At 35.6% G+C, this 16171-nt stretch overlaps 1 protein-coding gene and 1 long non-coding RNA gene across 9 annotated transcripts in view; one reads left to right on the forward strand and one right to left on the reverse strand.

Annotated features, from left to right (window-relative positions):
* The window catches only part of PPP1R9A (protein phosphatase 1 regulatory subunit 9A), a 399467-nt gene that overhangs the window by 145106 nt on the left and 238190 nt on the right, over positions 1 to 16171 (reverse strand). The gene's annotated exons all lie outside the window — the stretch shown is intronic.
* The window catches only part of LOC116814080 (uncharacterized), a 179290-nt gene that overhangs the window by 61678 nt on the left and 101441 nt on the right, over positions 1 to 16171 (forward strand). The window contains exon 4 of one of the 2 annotated variants that reach the window (XR_004371169.2): positions 91 to 2281. The exons of the other annotated variant lie outside the window; for it this stretch is intronic. This is a non-coding gene — a long non-coding RNA (uncharacterized LOC116814080). Of the gene's footprint in view, positions 1 to 90; positions 2282 to 16171 lie in introns of those variants that run through there. 2 annotated transcript variants of the gene reach the window in all.

The following is a 16171-nucleotide window of genomic DNA, read 5'->3' on the forward strand; positions in this document are numbered from 1 at the left end:
GCTGATTTGGAGGGCAAACTCGTGGTGGTTTTTCTTGGATCTGCCCATGGCTGCCCATGGACCAATCAGCGTGCACTTCCCCTCTATTAGGCCTATAAAAGCCCCAGGCTCAGCCAGAGCAGAGCAGATGATGGATGACCAGCTGCAGAGAAGAGCTACCCTTTCTGCTGACAGCAGATGTCCCAACAACCAGCAGAAGAGAGGAGCTACCCATTCTAGGGCCTCTTCTCTGCTGAGAGCTTCAGAAACCTGCGGAGACATTGAGACTACCAGCTGCAGAGTGGAACAATCCACTCCAGGGCCGCCTCTCTGCTGACAGCTAAGAAGACAATGAGATGACCTGCCTGGTAGGAGGAGCTTCCCTCTCCAGGGTCTCCTTTCTGCTAGGAGCTGAACACTCATTGAACACCCTGGCTGTGGAAAGGAGCTACCCTCTGCAGGTCTCCTGTGTGCTGTTCTATTGCTCAATAAAGCTCCCCTTCATCTTGCTCATCCTCCACTTGGCTCTGTACTTCATTCTTCCTAGTTGCAGGACAAGAACTCGGGACCTACCAAATGGCAGAGCTAAAAGAGCTATAACACAGGACTGAAACATGCCCCCTGCTTGCCACATTGAGGGCAAAGAGGAGAGAAGATCTGTGCCTTCTCAGGCAGCCCAGACCTGGGAGCTCCCTGAGCCAGGGCTGTGACTCCCTCTTTGGGGTCCTGTGGTGCCTAGTATCTCCAAGCTTCCAGGTGCCACTGCATTTCCCGGTGCCAGCTGGGGAAGCTGCCTGCAGTGCACCTGGTCTGGCCACAGCCTCATAGAGAGTCAGTGTCCGTGCCAGCAGCTGTAACTGCCCACCCCATTGCAGCAGCTGGCATGTCTGATTGCACATTGGCTGAACCCCATGCTCCCTCACACACCCCTTGCCACTCCATGCCTGACTTGCCCTTTGGCAGGTATGGGATCCAGGCTAGTAGCGTAAGCCAAGTAAAGCCTGCCAGGCCATGTAGGTACAACAAACCCAGCGGGCCTAAGCAAGACTTGGGCAAAGACATCACCAGCCAGAAAAGCAATATCCCAAGAATCTTGTGACACTAGGCATAGTGAAGTTCTTTATTAATTTGTAGATTTCTATCTTGGAAAATTCTACTATTTTCAACTATTAAAAAAGATAATCCCAAAAATAATGCTTTATTGTCATGTAAAACATTAAATCGATTGTATGTAACTTAGCTATATTATTCTAACATAAAATTCATTAACTTGTCTTTAAGAAACTAGTTCCTAAAATGCACTTTGAACCATATTTATAATCTCACTAGTCCTCTACTTAATTAGGAAGTGGAGTAAAATATTTGATATATTTTCTTTTTATATTCACAAAAGTCACCATTTAAATTCTTTAAATATTAACATGTTATACTTTTGGAGGATCCACTGAGACACTAAAGTGGGTTCATAAAGCCAACCAAACTGTGATAGCACAGAAATGTACTTCAGGAGCTGTTTAGGAGGAGGGACTTCTTTTCTTTCTCCTCAAAGTGATTCTCAAAAAGCAATAGAGTCCTGGTGCAGTGGCTCATGCCTACAATCAAGCACTTTGGGAGGCCAAGGTGGGAGAATTGTTTGAGTCCAGGAGTTCAAGATCAGCACAGGCAACATAGCGAGACCTCATCTCTACAAAAAATATAGAAATTAGCCAGGTGTGCTGGCATGTGCTGTGCTTTTTGTCCAGCTACTTGGGAGGCTGAAGTGGAGAGATTGCTTGAAACTGGGAGGTCAAGACTGAAGTAAACTATGATCCTGCCACTATACTCCTACATGGGGGAAAGAGCAAGACTCTGTCTCCAAAAAAAAAAAAAGGCAATAGAACCACTATAAGTTGGCTTTTTTCTTTAAATTTTGAATTTTTCATTTTCTTTTCTAGTTCTTCACCATTTTGGTTCTGGATATAGTTTCCACTAGAAGATGATAATGATGATAATGATACTCCCCATGCATAGCATTAATAATTGGGAATGTAATTTTATAATCTGAACTTTAGAGACCTCTGTTAAGATTAAAGGGATTTCTTATCCTTCATATGAGACATGACAAGGAATGAGAGTTGCCATTTTTTTAATTCTTTGTTTCTCTATTTGTTCATCCAAATAATTTCATAAAACATTTTATCACTCCTAGAAGGGAAAATAATTCTTTGAAATCTTGAACAGTGAATTTTGGTGTTTCCTTGATTACTTAACCTGTTGCAGAGATTGTATAATTAAAGCTACAATTTTCTCTGTGTTGCTATAACTCAGAAGTCATCATCTCTCATTCTGTATGAAGTATTTTCCTAAGAAGAGTATTAATAAATAAAATTTAGAAGTCTCTGAATTTTAAGGAGCTAAGATATAATTGGTTTACATAGTATAAGAAGTTCATGAATCTATAGTAATATCTAAAGAAAACTTCAAATGTACTACTAATTTAGGGAAAAAATTCTTCTTAAAGGATCTGCTAACAGCTTAGAAAGATTTTAATTTACGAATCTAAATTCATGTAATAAAAGTGAATCTTTGTAGACTATGTGTTAAGCCACAAAACAAGCCTCAACAAATTTTTAAAAAATGAAACACATCAACTATCTATAAATCATTCTGCTATAAAGACACATGCACACGTATGTTTATTGCGGCACTATTCACAATAGCAAAGACTTGGAACCAACCCAAATGTCCAACAACGATAGACTGGATTAAGAAAATGTGGCACATATACACCATGGAATACTATGCAACCATAAAAAATGATGAGTTCATGTCCTTTGTAGGGACATGGATGAAACTGGAAATCATCATTCTCAGTAAACTATTGCAAGGACAAAAAGACCAAACACCGCATGTTCTCACTCATAGGTGGGAATTGAACAATGAGAACACATGGACACAGGAAGCGGAACATCACACTCCGGGGACTGTTGTGGGGTGAGGGGAGGGATAGCATTAGGAGATACACCTAATGCTAAATGACAAGTTAATGGGTGCAGCACACCAACATGGCACATGGATACATATGTAACAAACCTGCACGTTGTGCACATGTACCCTAAAACTTAAAGTATAATAATAATAAAATTAAAAAAAAGAAAAAAGAAAAAAGAAAGGAAAAGAAAAAGAAAAAAAAATGAAATCACATCAACTATCTTCTCAGACCACAATGGAATATAACTAAAAACCAGTAATAAGAGAAACTTTAAAAAAAAAATGTACAAATACAAGAAAATTTAAAACTATGCTCCTGAACAAACACTGGATCAATGATGACATTAAGCAGCAAATATAAAAATTTATTGAAACAAATGAAAATGGAAACACAACTTATCAAAACCTATGGTAGATAGCAAATGCAGTGCTAAGAGGAAAGTTGATACCCATAAACTACTACATAAAAAAAATACAAAAAAAAACCACAACTAAAAATTAGTAGAAGGAAACATATAATAAAAACTAGAATTAAACAAAATGGACACTAAAAAAGCAACCAAGAAAAGGATAAGATCAAAAGAAACAAAATCAGAAACAGAAACAGAAAACAGACATTACAACTAATACCACAGAAATACAAAAGTTCATCAAAGACTATTATAAGCAACTAAATCCTAATGAATTGGAAAGTTGGAGGAAATGGATAAATTTCTGGGTACACATATATAGCCTACTGAGAGTGAATCAGGAAGAAATAAAAAACTGGAACAGATCAATAATAAGTAATGAGATTGATTCAGTAATAAAGTCTCCCAACAAAGAAATGTCCAGGACCGGATGGCTTCAATGCCAAATTATACCAAACTTTCAAGCAAGAACTAACAACAATTCTCCTCATTTGATGCATGTAAGAAAATATCACACGTACCCCATAAATATGTACCAATATAAGGTAGCAATTAAAAACCGTTTAAAAATTTAAAGCTAAAAACTGATTCTTTGGACAAATCAGATTGATTTAAAAATTTTTTTCTGAAATACATAGCTGTGTTTTCTCCATAATTTTGTATGGATGTTGAGTTTCTGTTTTCAGAAAAGACTAGTTAACATGAACTTCTTAAAATTCTGATAATAGTGTATCGATCAGATAAGCTAATGATATCCATACCTAAAGTTTAAAATGATAAAAAAGTAAAACTGTTCGACTGAACTGAATCTTGATTCTAACAATGTTTTATATCAATAATTACATTTTTTAGAGCGTCCACTTAAATGTGATTTCTAAGATTCTTGTGTACTTATCTTCAAGATCTTGAATAGCAAGCATAGCGCTTATAATATTCAACTCTACTTCTTACCTTAAAATGTCACGATGTTACCATGATTTTATATCATGTTAATGAATGTGCTCATTCTTGTCACTTGATGAAGACATAAATATAATGTATGTGAGGCTGGGTGCACAGTGGCTCATAAGTGTAATCCCAGCATTTTGGGAGGCTGAGGTGAGTGGATTGTTTGAGGTCAGGAGTTTGAGACGAGCCTGGCCAATATGGTGAAACCCTACCTCTATTAAAAATAAAAAAATTAGCCGGATGTGGCGGCAGATGCCTGTAGTCTCAGCTACTTGGGAGGCTGAGGCAGGAGAATTGGTTTGAACCCAGGAGATGAAGGTTGCAGTGAGCTGAGATAGTGCCACTGCACTCCAGCCTGGAGGACAGAGTGAGACTCTGTCTCTGTCTCAAAGAAAAAAAAACAAAAAAACAAAAAAAGGGTGTGGCTGTAGAGAATAATATTTCCTAGTCACCTAAATTGCTTGTGCATGATAGGCAATTATTATCAAGTTCCTATCTACCAGAGAAGGTTAAATAGAAGTTAATTAACAATGGTAATATGGGTAACTGAGTCTATTTTAGCAGGGATAGTTTTAAGAAAAAGTCTAACTATATAGGTGATGTAATAGGATAAATGTTTATTTTTCAAGAAAAAGGACAGAAGTTTAGTTCTCAGATAAAGTGAAAGGTTGCTCTAGAATTAAAAAGAAACAAAGTGAGGACAAAAACTTGAGCATACATAGTGAGGTGAGGAAGGTTTAAATAAGAATTTTTATTTGCCTTGATTTATAACATATGGGACAAAACGGAAGCTATAAATGGGTTAAAAATTTGACACAATTCACTCAGCTTTGAAAGCCTTACAATATAAATTAGAAAAAAGAATGCATGGATCTTTACTGTAAAATATTAACAATGTAAATATAGAATAGATTACATATTAAAATAACAATTTATCTGGAATTATTTAGTATTCTCTTATTAAGGGATTTTAAGAGATTATGCTTCTCATCAGAATGATTTTCAGGCTAGGCCCAGTGGCTCACTTCTGTAATCCCAGCACTGTGGGAAGCCAAGGCGGGTGGATCACGAGGTCAAGGGATGGAGACCATCCTGGCCAACATGGTGAAACCCCGTCTCTACTAAAAATACAAAAATTAGCCCTGTGTGGTGGCACGCACCTGTAGTCCCAGCTACTCGGGAAGGTGAGGCAGGAGAATTGCTTGAACCTGGGAGGTGGAGGTTGCAGTGAGCCGAGATCACGCTACTGCATTCCAGCCTGGTGACAGAGTAAGACTCAGTCTCAAAAAAAAAAAAAAAAAAAAAAAGATTCTCAGTACTATGCATTGACTTTATCATTTCCTTTATTAATGTAAAAAATAAAAACAAACTTATAAATACGCAAAGCTTCCTACAGTAACATTACCCTTCTCCTACCTGTTTTGGAAATTAATAAACTTTCCTTTTGTAGAGTATTTTTATGTTCAGAACAAAATTAAGTGAGAAATTTGGAGAGTTTCTCTATAGATCCTGTCTGCACACATGCACAGTCTCCCCCATCAACCCATCAACATCTTACATGATAGTGGTTCACATATTACAGAAAAAAAAAAAACCTTTAAAGACACATCATTATTGTTCAAAGCCCACAAATGACATAAGCATTCACTCTTGGTATTGCACATTCTATGGGTTTTGACAAATGTATGATGGATGACATGTATCCACCATTACAGTATTATACAGAATGGTTTCATTGCTCTAAAAAAAATCCTCTGTGCTCCACCTATTCATCCCTCCCTCCCACCAAATCCCTGGCAAACAGTGATCTTTTTACTGTCTCCAAAGTTTTGCATATGCAAGAAAGTCAGATAATAGGAATTATAAAGTATGTAGGCTTTTCACATTAGCTTCCTTCATTTATTGATATGCATTCTTCCATGTCTTCCCATGGCTTGACAGCTCATTTCTTTTTAGCACTGAATAATATTCCAATGTCTGGATGTACCACACTTTTTACATTCACCCAGTGTAGGACATCCTGGTGGCTTCCAAACCGGAGTAGTTATAAATAAAACTGCTATAAACATCTATGTGTAACTTTTTGTGTGGACAAAAGTTTTCAGCTGGGTCAGATCATGACAGTGTGTTTATTTTCATTAAAGAACTGTCAATCTGTCCCCCAGAGTGGCTGTACCATTTTGCATTCCCACTAGCAATGAATGAGGCACCTTATTGCTCTACATCCTTGTCAGCATTTGTTGTCAGTATTTTGAATTTTAGCTATTGTAACAGGTATATAGTGGTATCTCATTATTATTGTAAATAGCAATTCTCTCATAACATGATATTAAACAACTTCTCATATGCTTACTTGTTTTCTGTATATCTTCTTTGGTGAAATGTATGATCAGGTCTTTTGAGCATTTTAAAATCAAGTTATAGTTTTCTTATTATTTAGGTTTAAGAGCTTTTTGTGTATTTTAAATAACAGTCCTTTATTAGTTTTATTTGTTTTAAATATTTTGTCCTAGTCTATAGCTTCTCTTCTCATTCTGTTGACACTACTTATCACAAAACACAAGTTTTTGATTTAAAAGAAGTCCAGCTTATCAATTCTTTCATAGATTATGCCTTTGGTGTTGTTTCTAAAAAGTCTTTGCCAGCTGGATGCGGTGGCTGATGCCTGTAATCCCAGCACTTTGGGAGGCCCAGACAGGCAGATGACAAGGTCAGGAGTTCGAGATCAGCATGGCCAATATGGTGAAACTCCGTCTCTACTAAAAATACAAAAAAATTAGCCAGGCACGGTGGCACACTCCTATAATCCCAGCTACTCAGGAGCATGAGGCAGGAGAATTGCTTGAACTTGGGAGGCGGAGGTTGCAGTGAGCCGAGATTGTGCCACTGCACTCCAGCCTGGGCGACAGAGCAAGACTCTGTCTCAAAAATAAAAAATAAAAAGTCATTGCCATACCTAAGCTTACCTAGATATTCTGTGTTGTCATTTAGGAGTTTTGCTTTTGCATTTTACATTTAGGTCTGTAATTCATTTTGAGTTAATTACTGTGAAGGGTGTAAGGTACTTCCTTCAGATTTTTTTTTTTTTGCAGGGGGATGTCCAGTTTTCCAGTACAATTTGTTGAAAAGACTGTCTTTTCTCTAATGTATTGCTTTTGCTCCTTTGCAAGGTTCAGTTGAGTATATTTATGTGGGTCTATTTCTGGGCTTGCTGTTCTGTTCCACTGATCTCTTTGTCTGTTCTTTTACCAGTACCACACAGTCTTGATTACTGAAGCTTTACAGTAAGTCTTGAAGTCAACTAATGTCACTCCTCAAACTTTGTTATTTTCCTTAAATATTAAGTTGGCCATTTTGTGTCTTTTGTCTTTCCATATAAACTTTAGAATCAATTTGTTGATATACACAAATTAACTTGCTGAAATTTGGATTGAAATTTCATTGAATCTTTAGATTAAGTAGGAAGAACTGACATCTTCTTATCCATGAATGTAGAATATCTTACCATTTATTAATTATTTGATACCTTTGATCACAGTTTTGTAGTTTTCCTCATACAGACTTTAGATTTTATTAGGTTTATACCTAAGTATTTCATTTTTAGGGGTGCTAACAGAAATGAATTTTAATATGTTTTTAATTTCCAATTCTACTTGTTCATTGCTGTTATATAGGAAAATGAACGACTTTTGTATAATAAGCTTGTATTCTGAAACCTTGCTAGAATTGCTTATCAATTTTCAGAGGTTTTTTCCTCTATTTCTGAACTGTTATACATAGACAAGGATGTCATTGTGATCAAAGACTTTTACTTTTTCCTTCCAAATCTGTGTGTTGTTCATTTATTTTTCTTATCCTACTGCATTAGCTAGAAAACAACTGTAAGAAAGGATATCATTGTCTAGTTCCTAATCTTAGCAGGACAGTTTTTTAGTTTCTCACTATTAAATACAATGTTACCTCTAGGTGTTTTGTAGGTATTTTTTTTCAAGTTGAGAAAATTCTGCTCTACTCCTAGTATACTTAGAGTTTTTCTCATAAACGGATGATTTTTGTCAAATGCTTTTCTCTGCATCTACTGATATAATCATGTTATTTTTCTTCTTTAGCCTGTAGATGTGATGGACTATATTCATTGACTTTTGAATGTTGAACCAGCCTTGTATACCTGAGATACATCCCACCTGGTCCCTGTATATAATTCCTTTTATATGTTGCTGGACTCGATTTGTTAATATTTTATTGATATATATTTGCATATATCAATATACATATTGATATATATTTGTTTTTGCATTTATGTTCATGAGAGATATTATAGTTTACTTTTCTTGTAACGTTTTGTCTGATTTTGGTATTAGAGTTCTGATGGCCTCATAGAATGGAACACAAAGTATTATCTTTGCTTTTATATTCTGGAAGAGATAGGAGAGGATTGGTATACTTTCTTCCTTAAGTGTTGGGTAGAATTCACCAGTAAATCCACCTGGCCCTGTGTTGCTCTCTCTTTTGGAAGGTTGTTAATTTTTTTTTTTTTTTTTTTGTATTTTTAGAGAATTGGGGTTTTACCACATTGGCCAGGTTGGCAATAAACTCCTGGCTTCAAGTGATCTGCCCATCTCGGCCTCCCAAAGTGCTGAGTTTATAGGCATGAGCCGCTGTGCCCAGCTGGTTGTTAAATATTGATTCAATTTCTCTACTAGATATAGGCCTATTCAGATTGCCTATTCTTGTAAAGTTTTGACAGATTTACGCCTTGGAAAAAATTGGTCTATTTCATCTTGGTTGTCAAACTTGTGGACACAGAGGTGCTCATAATATTCTTTTATTGTCCTTTTAGTGCCCATGCCATCCACAGTGAATTGTCTTCTCTCGTTTTTTAATATTACTAATTTGTGTCATATCTCTTTTTTTCTTAGCCTGGTTAGAGGCTTATCAAAAATACTGATCTTTGCTAAGAACCAGCTTTTGGTGTTACTGACTTTCTCTGCTGATTTCCTGTTTTCAATTTCACTGAATTCTGCCCTAATTTTTATTATTTCTTTTGTTCTCCTTACTTTGGATTTAATTTCCTCTCCTTTTTATAGTTTCCTAATGAAGATGCTTAGATGGCTGATTTTAGATCTTTCTTCTTTTCTAATACATATGCATTCAATAATATAAATTTCCCTCAAAGCGCTGCTTTTACAGCATCCCAAAATTTTTAACATGATCTATTTTCATTTTCAATGAGGTCAAAATACTTTCTAAAAAATGACTCTTCACAACAAAAAAAGAAAATTTCAGGCCAATATCCCTGATGAACATCGATGCAGAAATCCTCAATAAAATACTGGCAAACCAGATCCAGCAGCACATCAAAAAGGTTATCCACCATGATCAGGTTGGCTTCATCCCTGGGATGCAAGGCTGGTTCAACATACGCAAATCAATAAATGTAATCCATCACATAAGTAGAACCAATGACAAAAACCACATGATTATCTCAATAGATGCAGAAAAGGCCTTCGATAAAATTCAACACCCCTTCATGATAAAAACACTCAATAAACTAGGTATTGATGGCACATCTCTCAAAATAATAAGAACTATTTATGACAAACCCATAGCCAATATCATATCAGATGGGCAAAAGCTGCAAGCATTCCCTTTAAAAACTGACACAAGACAAGGATGCCCTCTCTCCCCACTCCTATTCAACATAGTGTTGGAAGTTCTGGCCAGGGCAATCAGGCAAGAGAAAGAAATAAAGGATATTCAATTAGGAAAAAAAGGAAGTCAAATTATCTCTGATTGCAGATGACATGATTGTATATTTAGAAAACCCCATGATCTCAGCCCAAAATCTCCTTAAGCTGATAAGCAACTTCAGCAAAGTCTCAGGATACAAAATCAGTGTGCAAAAATCACAAGCATTCCTATACACCAATAACAGACAAACAGAGAGCCAAATCATGATTGAACTCCCATTCACGATTGCTACAAGGAGAATAAAATACCTAGGAATACAACTTACAAGGGATGTGGAGGAACTCTTCAAGGAGAAAAACAAACGACTGCCCAAGGAAATAAGAGAGGACACAAACAAATGGAAAAACATTCCATGTTCATGGATAGGAAGAATCAGTATCATGAAAATGGCTACACTGTCCAAAGTAATTTACAGATTCAATGCTATTCCCATCAAGCTACCATTGACTTTCTTCATAGAATTTGAAAATCTACTTTAAATTTCATATGAAACCAAAAAAGAGCCCATATAGCCAAGACAATCCTAAGCAAAAACAACAAAGCTGAAGGCATCATGTTACCTGACTTCAAATTATACTACAAGGCTGCAGTAACCAAAACAGCAAGGTACTGGTAGCAAAACAGATATATAGGCCAACGGAACACAACAGAGGCCTCAGAAATACCACCACACATATACAATCATCTGATCTTTGACAAACCTGACAAAAACAACCAATGGGGAAAGGATTTCCTATTTAATAAATGGTGTTGAGAAAACTAGCTAGCCATATGCAGAAAATTGAAACTGGACCCCTTCCTTACACCTTATACAAAAATCAACTCAAGATGGATTAAAGATTTAAATGTAAGACCTAAAACCATAAAAACACTAGAAGAAAACCTAGGCAATATGATTCAGGACATAGGCATGAGCAAAGACTTCATGACTAAAACACCAAAAGCAATGACAAGAAAAGCCAAAATTCACAAATGGGATCTAATTAAACTAAAGAGCTTCTGCACAGCAGAAGAAACTATCATCAGAGTGAACAGGCAACCTACAGAATGGGAGAAAATTTTTGCAATCTATCCATCTGACAAAGGGCTAATATCCAGAATCTACAAAGAACTTAAATTTACAAGAAAAAAACAAACAACCCCATCAAAAAGTGGGCAAAGGATATGAACAGGCACTTTCCAAAAGAAGACATTTATGTGGCCAAAAAACTTATGAAAACAAGCTTATCATCACTGGTCATTAGAGAAATGCAAATCAAAACCACAAAGAGATACCATCTCACGCCAGTAAGAATGGCAATCATTAAAAAGTCGGGAAACAACAGATGCTGGAGCAGATGTGGAGAAATAGGAATGCTTTTACACTGTTGGTGGGAACGTAAATTTGTTCAACCATTGTGGAAGACAGTGTGGAGATTCCTCAAGGATCTAGAACTAGAAATACCATTTGACCTAGCAATCCCATTACTTGGTATATACTCAAAGGATATAAATCATTCTACTATAAAGACACATGCACACATATGTTTATTGCAGCACTATTCACAACAGCAAATACTTGGAACCAACCCAAATGCCCGTCAATGATAGACTGGATAAAGAAAATGTGGCATATATACACCATGGAATACTATGCAGCCATGAAAAAGGATGAGTTAATGTCCTTTGCAGGGACATGGATGAAGCTGGAAATCATCATTCTCAGCAAACTAACACAGGAACAGAAAACCAAACACCACATGTTCTCACTCGTAAGTGGAGGTTGAACAATGAGAACATATGGGCACAGGGAGGGGAACATCACACACCAGGGCCTGATGGTGGTGAGATTACAGGTGTGAGCTGCCATGCCCAGCAATTTCTGTCTTTTAGTAGATGCATGTAAACCACTGACATTCAGAGTGATTAACTGATGTACTTAAACCACTGACATTCAAAAGTAACAAATATTGACTAATATCTACAATATTTGCTACTTTTTTTCTATTTGTTGCCTTTGTACTTTGTTCCAACTTTTGTCTTCAATTCTTTTTCTGCCGTTTGTGGTTTTAACTTTTAATGAATCTTGAAGACTGAATTTTGGGGCTGGTTTCCCATGCTCATTCTCATGCTTATTTGCATCCCTTAAACTTTAATATAGTTGGTCTGAACCACTAATAATATATTCACTGCAGACAGCATCAGTGATAAAAAGGTGAGAAGGTACTCTTTTCTGTTTTATCTTAGCTCTTCTACTTGTAAATATTAGGTGATCTCCTCTAAAGAAGTGGCATTGTATTATTTCCCTGAATGCTTGAAATGTTTATTACATATTTAGATTTGGGATAGCTAGTATGGACATTTCTACAATATTCTTCCATTCCATGAACACGAGGTATCTTTCCATTTATTTGTATCTTCTTCAATTTTTTTCACCAATGTATTACAGTTTTCAGTGTGCATATCTTTCACTTCCTCAGTTAAATATATTACAAACTATTTTATTATTTTTGATGCTATTGCAAATGGGATTGTTTTCTTAATTTCTTTTTCAGATAGTTCAGTTAGTGTGTAAAATACAGCTGATTTTTGTACGTTGTCCACTCAGTAAAGTTGATCCTGCAAGTTTGCTGAATTTATTTATTAGTTCTAACAAATTTTGGTGCATGTCTTAGCATTTTCTTTAATCAGGTCATGTCATCTACAACAGGAATAGTTTACCTTCTTCCCTTCCAGTTTGGATGCCTTTTACTTCTTTTTCTTGCCTAATTATTAGGCTAGGACTTCAGTACTATGTTGATAAGTGGCAAGAGTATCTGTGTCTTATCCCTGATCTTATAGGTAATGTTTCCAATTTTTCACCATTAGTATGACGTTAGCTGTGGGCTTGTCATATGTGGACTTTACTGTGCCGTGGTATATTCCATAATAGGAAACAACATAGAGGTTCCTCAAAAATTAAACTAGAACTACCACATGATCCAGCAATCTACTTCTGGGAATATATCCAAAGGAAATAAAATCACTATGTGGAATCACTATTTTCCATGTTCATTGCAGCATTATACACAATAGCCAAAATATGAAAAAAAAAAACCCAAGTGTCTGTCGATGGATAAATGGATAAAGAAAATGTGATTGTACACACGCACACACGATAAAGTATTATTCAGCCTTAAAAAAGGAAATCTTGTTACTTGCAACAACACAGATGAATTTGGAAGACATTATGCTAAGTGAAATAAGTCAGACAGACAAATTCTGCATGATCTCATATATATGTGGCATCTCAAAAAGTCAAACACACAGAAACAGAGTAGAAGGCTGGTTATCAGGGGTTGGGGGGAGTGGGGCAAATGGGGAGAGGTTTGTCAAAGAGTAGGAACTTTCTGTTATAAGATGAATAAATTCTGGAGACCAAATGTATAGCATAGTGAGTATAGTTAACAATAACATATTGTGTACTTATAATTCGCTAGGACAGTAGACCTTAAATGTTCTCATCACACATGAAATTAACTATGTGAGCTGATGAATATGTTAATTAGCTTGATAAATATGTTAATGTGCACTCATTTCACAATGTATATGCACGTCAAAATATCACAATTTTTACTTGTTAATTATACTTCAATAAGCCTGAAAAAAAATAAAAACAAATTAAAAATTAAAAGACGATTTGGGACAAGAAGTAGAACTAGGAAATGTCAAATAAAATATTAGCTAATTCACGTGACCAGACCTGCCTCTATCATACTTGCTAGATAATAATTCCCAGGAAGTACCAGCCCAGGTAATAATGTATTAGCTCTTAGCCTCCTACTAAGCCAAAACTCCTTTCTCACAGGGGCCTCTGCCAGGGGTTTCATAAGGAGGAAAACTGAATGTTAGGATTTAGGCACTACTGACTCAGTAGGGTAAATACCAATAAAATCACCTCTAATATCCTTGTAACCAAAATAACAAATTGGCTTAGAAATACCCGAAAGCAGAGTTCCTCTAACCATCTATATCAGAATTACCTGGGGGTAAGTGTTTAAAATACAGTAGGCCCCACTCTGAGAGCAGATCTCACCAATCGGTATACTAAGTCTGAGATCTATGGTCTAATGATATCTAAGAGGTTTTAAGTAGAAAAAAAGAAAAAAATAGTAATATTTGTCTTCTAGCAAGGCAGAATGGTCAGGCAGCTATGGAATGCCAATAAAGACTAAACCAGACCAAAAACAAGAGATGATACCTGAAAATCACAGATGACACCAGAAAGCTAAGCAACTAATAGGAAGATATGACAGTTCATTAGAAACTGATTATAAAAAGCCAGAGTGTCCAAAGCTGTACATTGGAATAATATGGGCAGCTATATAAAATACAAGTAACTTGGTCTAACCCTAATGTGCTAAATCAAATTCAACAAAGAGGGCCAGGACTCTAATCTTCAGATAATTCCTTGGGATATTCAAGGATACTTCATAGCTGGGAAGACTTACAGGAGACTCCTCTGTTCCTAAATTCATTTTACACAGTCCAGTTAGTATGAAATATTAACATAAAATTAAGTCATTGGATAAAAGAGAAGGAATGATTATAATGGAAATATAAATAATATATATTAGATAACACATAATATATACAAAATGCATACTGAAGACATAATAATTTAGCTTTGTCTCTTTATACGTATCGCTCAACAAACTTCACTGGTTTAGGTCCATACAGTTTCACAATGGTACTTCCTCTAATTCATCTCATTATCATTGGCTCTATGTGTTCCTCAAATCCATTCTGCATGTCACTCATTAAAAAAATTAATTTTGTCCATATAATAAACACTTATATTTATGATCAACAGATTTTCAACAAAGATGCCAAGATCATTCAATGGAGAAAGACTAGTCTTTTCAAAAAATGATGCTAGAAAACTAAATATTCACATGGAAAAGAATGAAGCTATGAATATATCCCTTCCTCACACCTTATACAAAATTAACTAAAACGGATCATAGACCTAAATATAAGAAAGACTAAAAACTACAAAACTCTTAGAGGAAGATGAACGAGTAAATCTTTATGATCTCAGAATATGTAAAGTCTTCTAGGATATGAGATCAAAGTACAAGTGACAAAAAAACTAGATAAATTGAACTTCATCAAAATTAAAATATTTTATGTTTCTAAGGAAACCACCAAGAAAGTGAAAAGGCAACTCATAAGTTAAAAGAAAATGTTTACATATTATGTATCTCATAAGAAACTTCTGTCCAGAATATCATAAAAAACTCTAACTCAATAATAAAACAACCCAATTTTAAAATGGGGAAAGAATCTGAATATTCATTTATCCAAAGTAGATATAAAAATGGCCAATAAGCACATGAAAAAAGTGTTCAACATCATTAGCCACCAGGGAAATGCAAACCAAAACTAACATGAAATACTTCATAACCACTCAATAATCAAAGAGATAAAAAGAAAGTGTTCATGAGGATGTAAAGAAATTGGAACCCTCATACATTGCTTGTGAATAGGTAAAATGACTCAGCTGCTTATGAAACCACTCTAGTAGTTACTCAAAAGGCTAAACAGTTATTATATGACGCAGAAACTCTACCACTAGATATATTCCCAAGAGAAATGAAAATATGTCCACACAAAAACTATCACATGAATGTTCACTGCAGCATTATTCATAAGAGCCCAAAAGTGAAAACAACCCAAATATCCATCAACTAGTATCAGAGTGAATAAACTAAATGTGGTATTATCAAGTCAATGGAATATTATTTTGCAATAAAAATGAATTAAGTACTGATAAATGCTACGACATGAATGAAGCTTGAAAACGTTTTACTAGTTAAAAAAAAAAAAAAGCCAGTCACAAAAGACCACATATTGTATTTCATTTACATGAAATGGCCAGGAGAGCCAAATGTATAGAGACAGAAAGTAGATTGCTGCCTATGGCAGAGAAGGGAGAGGAGAGCTGGGGGGAAAGGAAAGTGACTGTTAATGGATTTGGGGTTTCTTTTTGAGAGGTAAAAATATTGGGTGGTAAAAATTCTAAAATGAATTGTGATGGTTATATAACTCTTGAATATTCACAAAACCACTGAATTGTACACTTTAAATGAGTA

This window comes from Hylobates moloch, unplaced genomic scaffold (genome assembly GCF_009828535.3).
Source record: "Hylobates moloch isolate HMO894 unplaced genomic scaffold, HMol_V3 SCAFFOLD_1, whole genome shotgun sequence".
NCBI classification, from domain to species: domain Eukaryota; kingdom Metazoa; phylum Chordata; class Mammalia; order Primates; family Hylobatidae; genus Hylobates; species Hylobates moloch.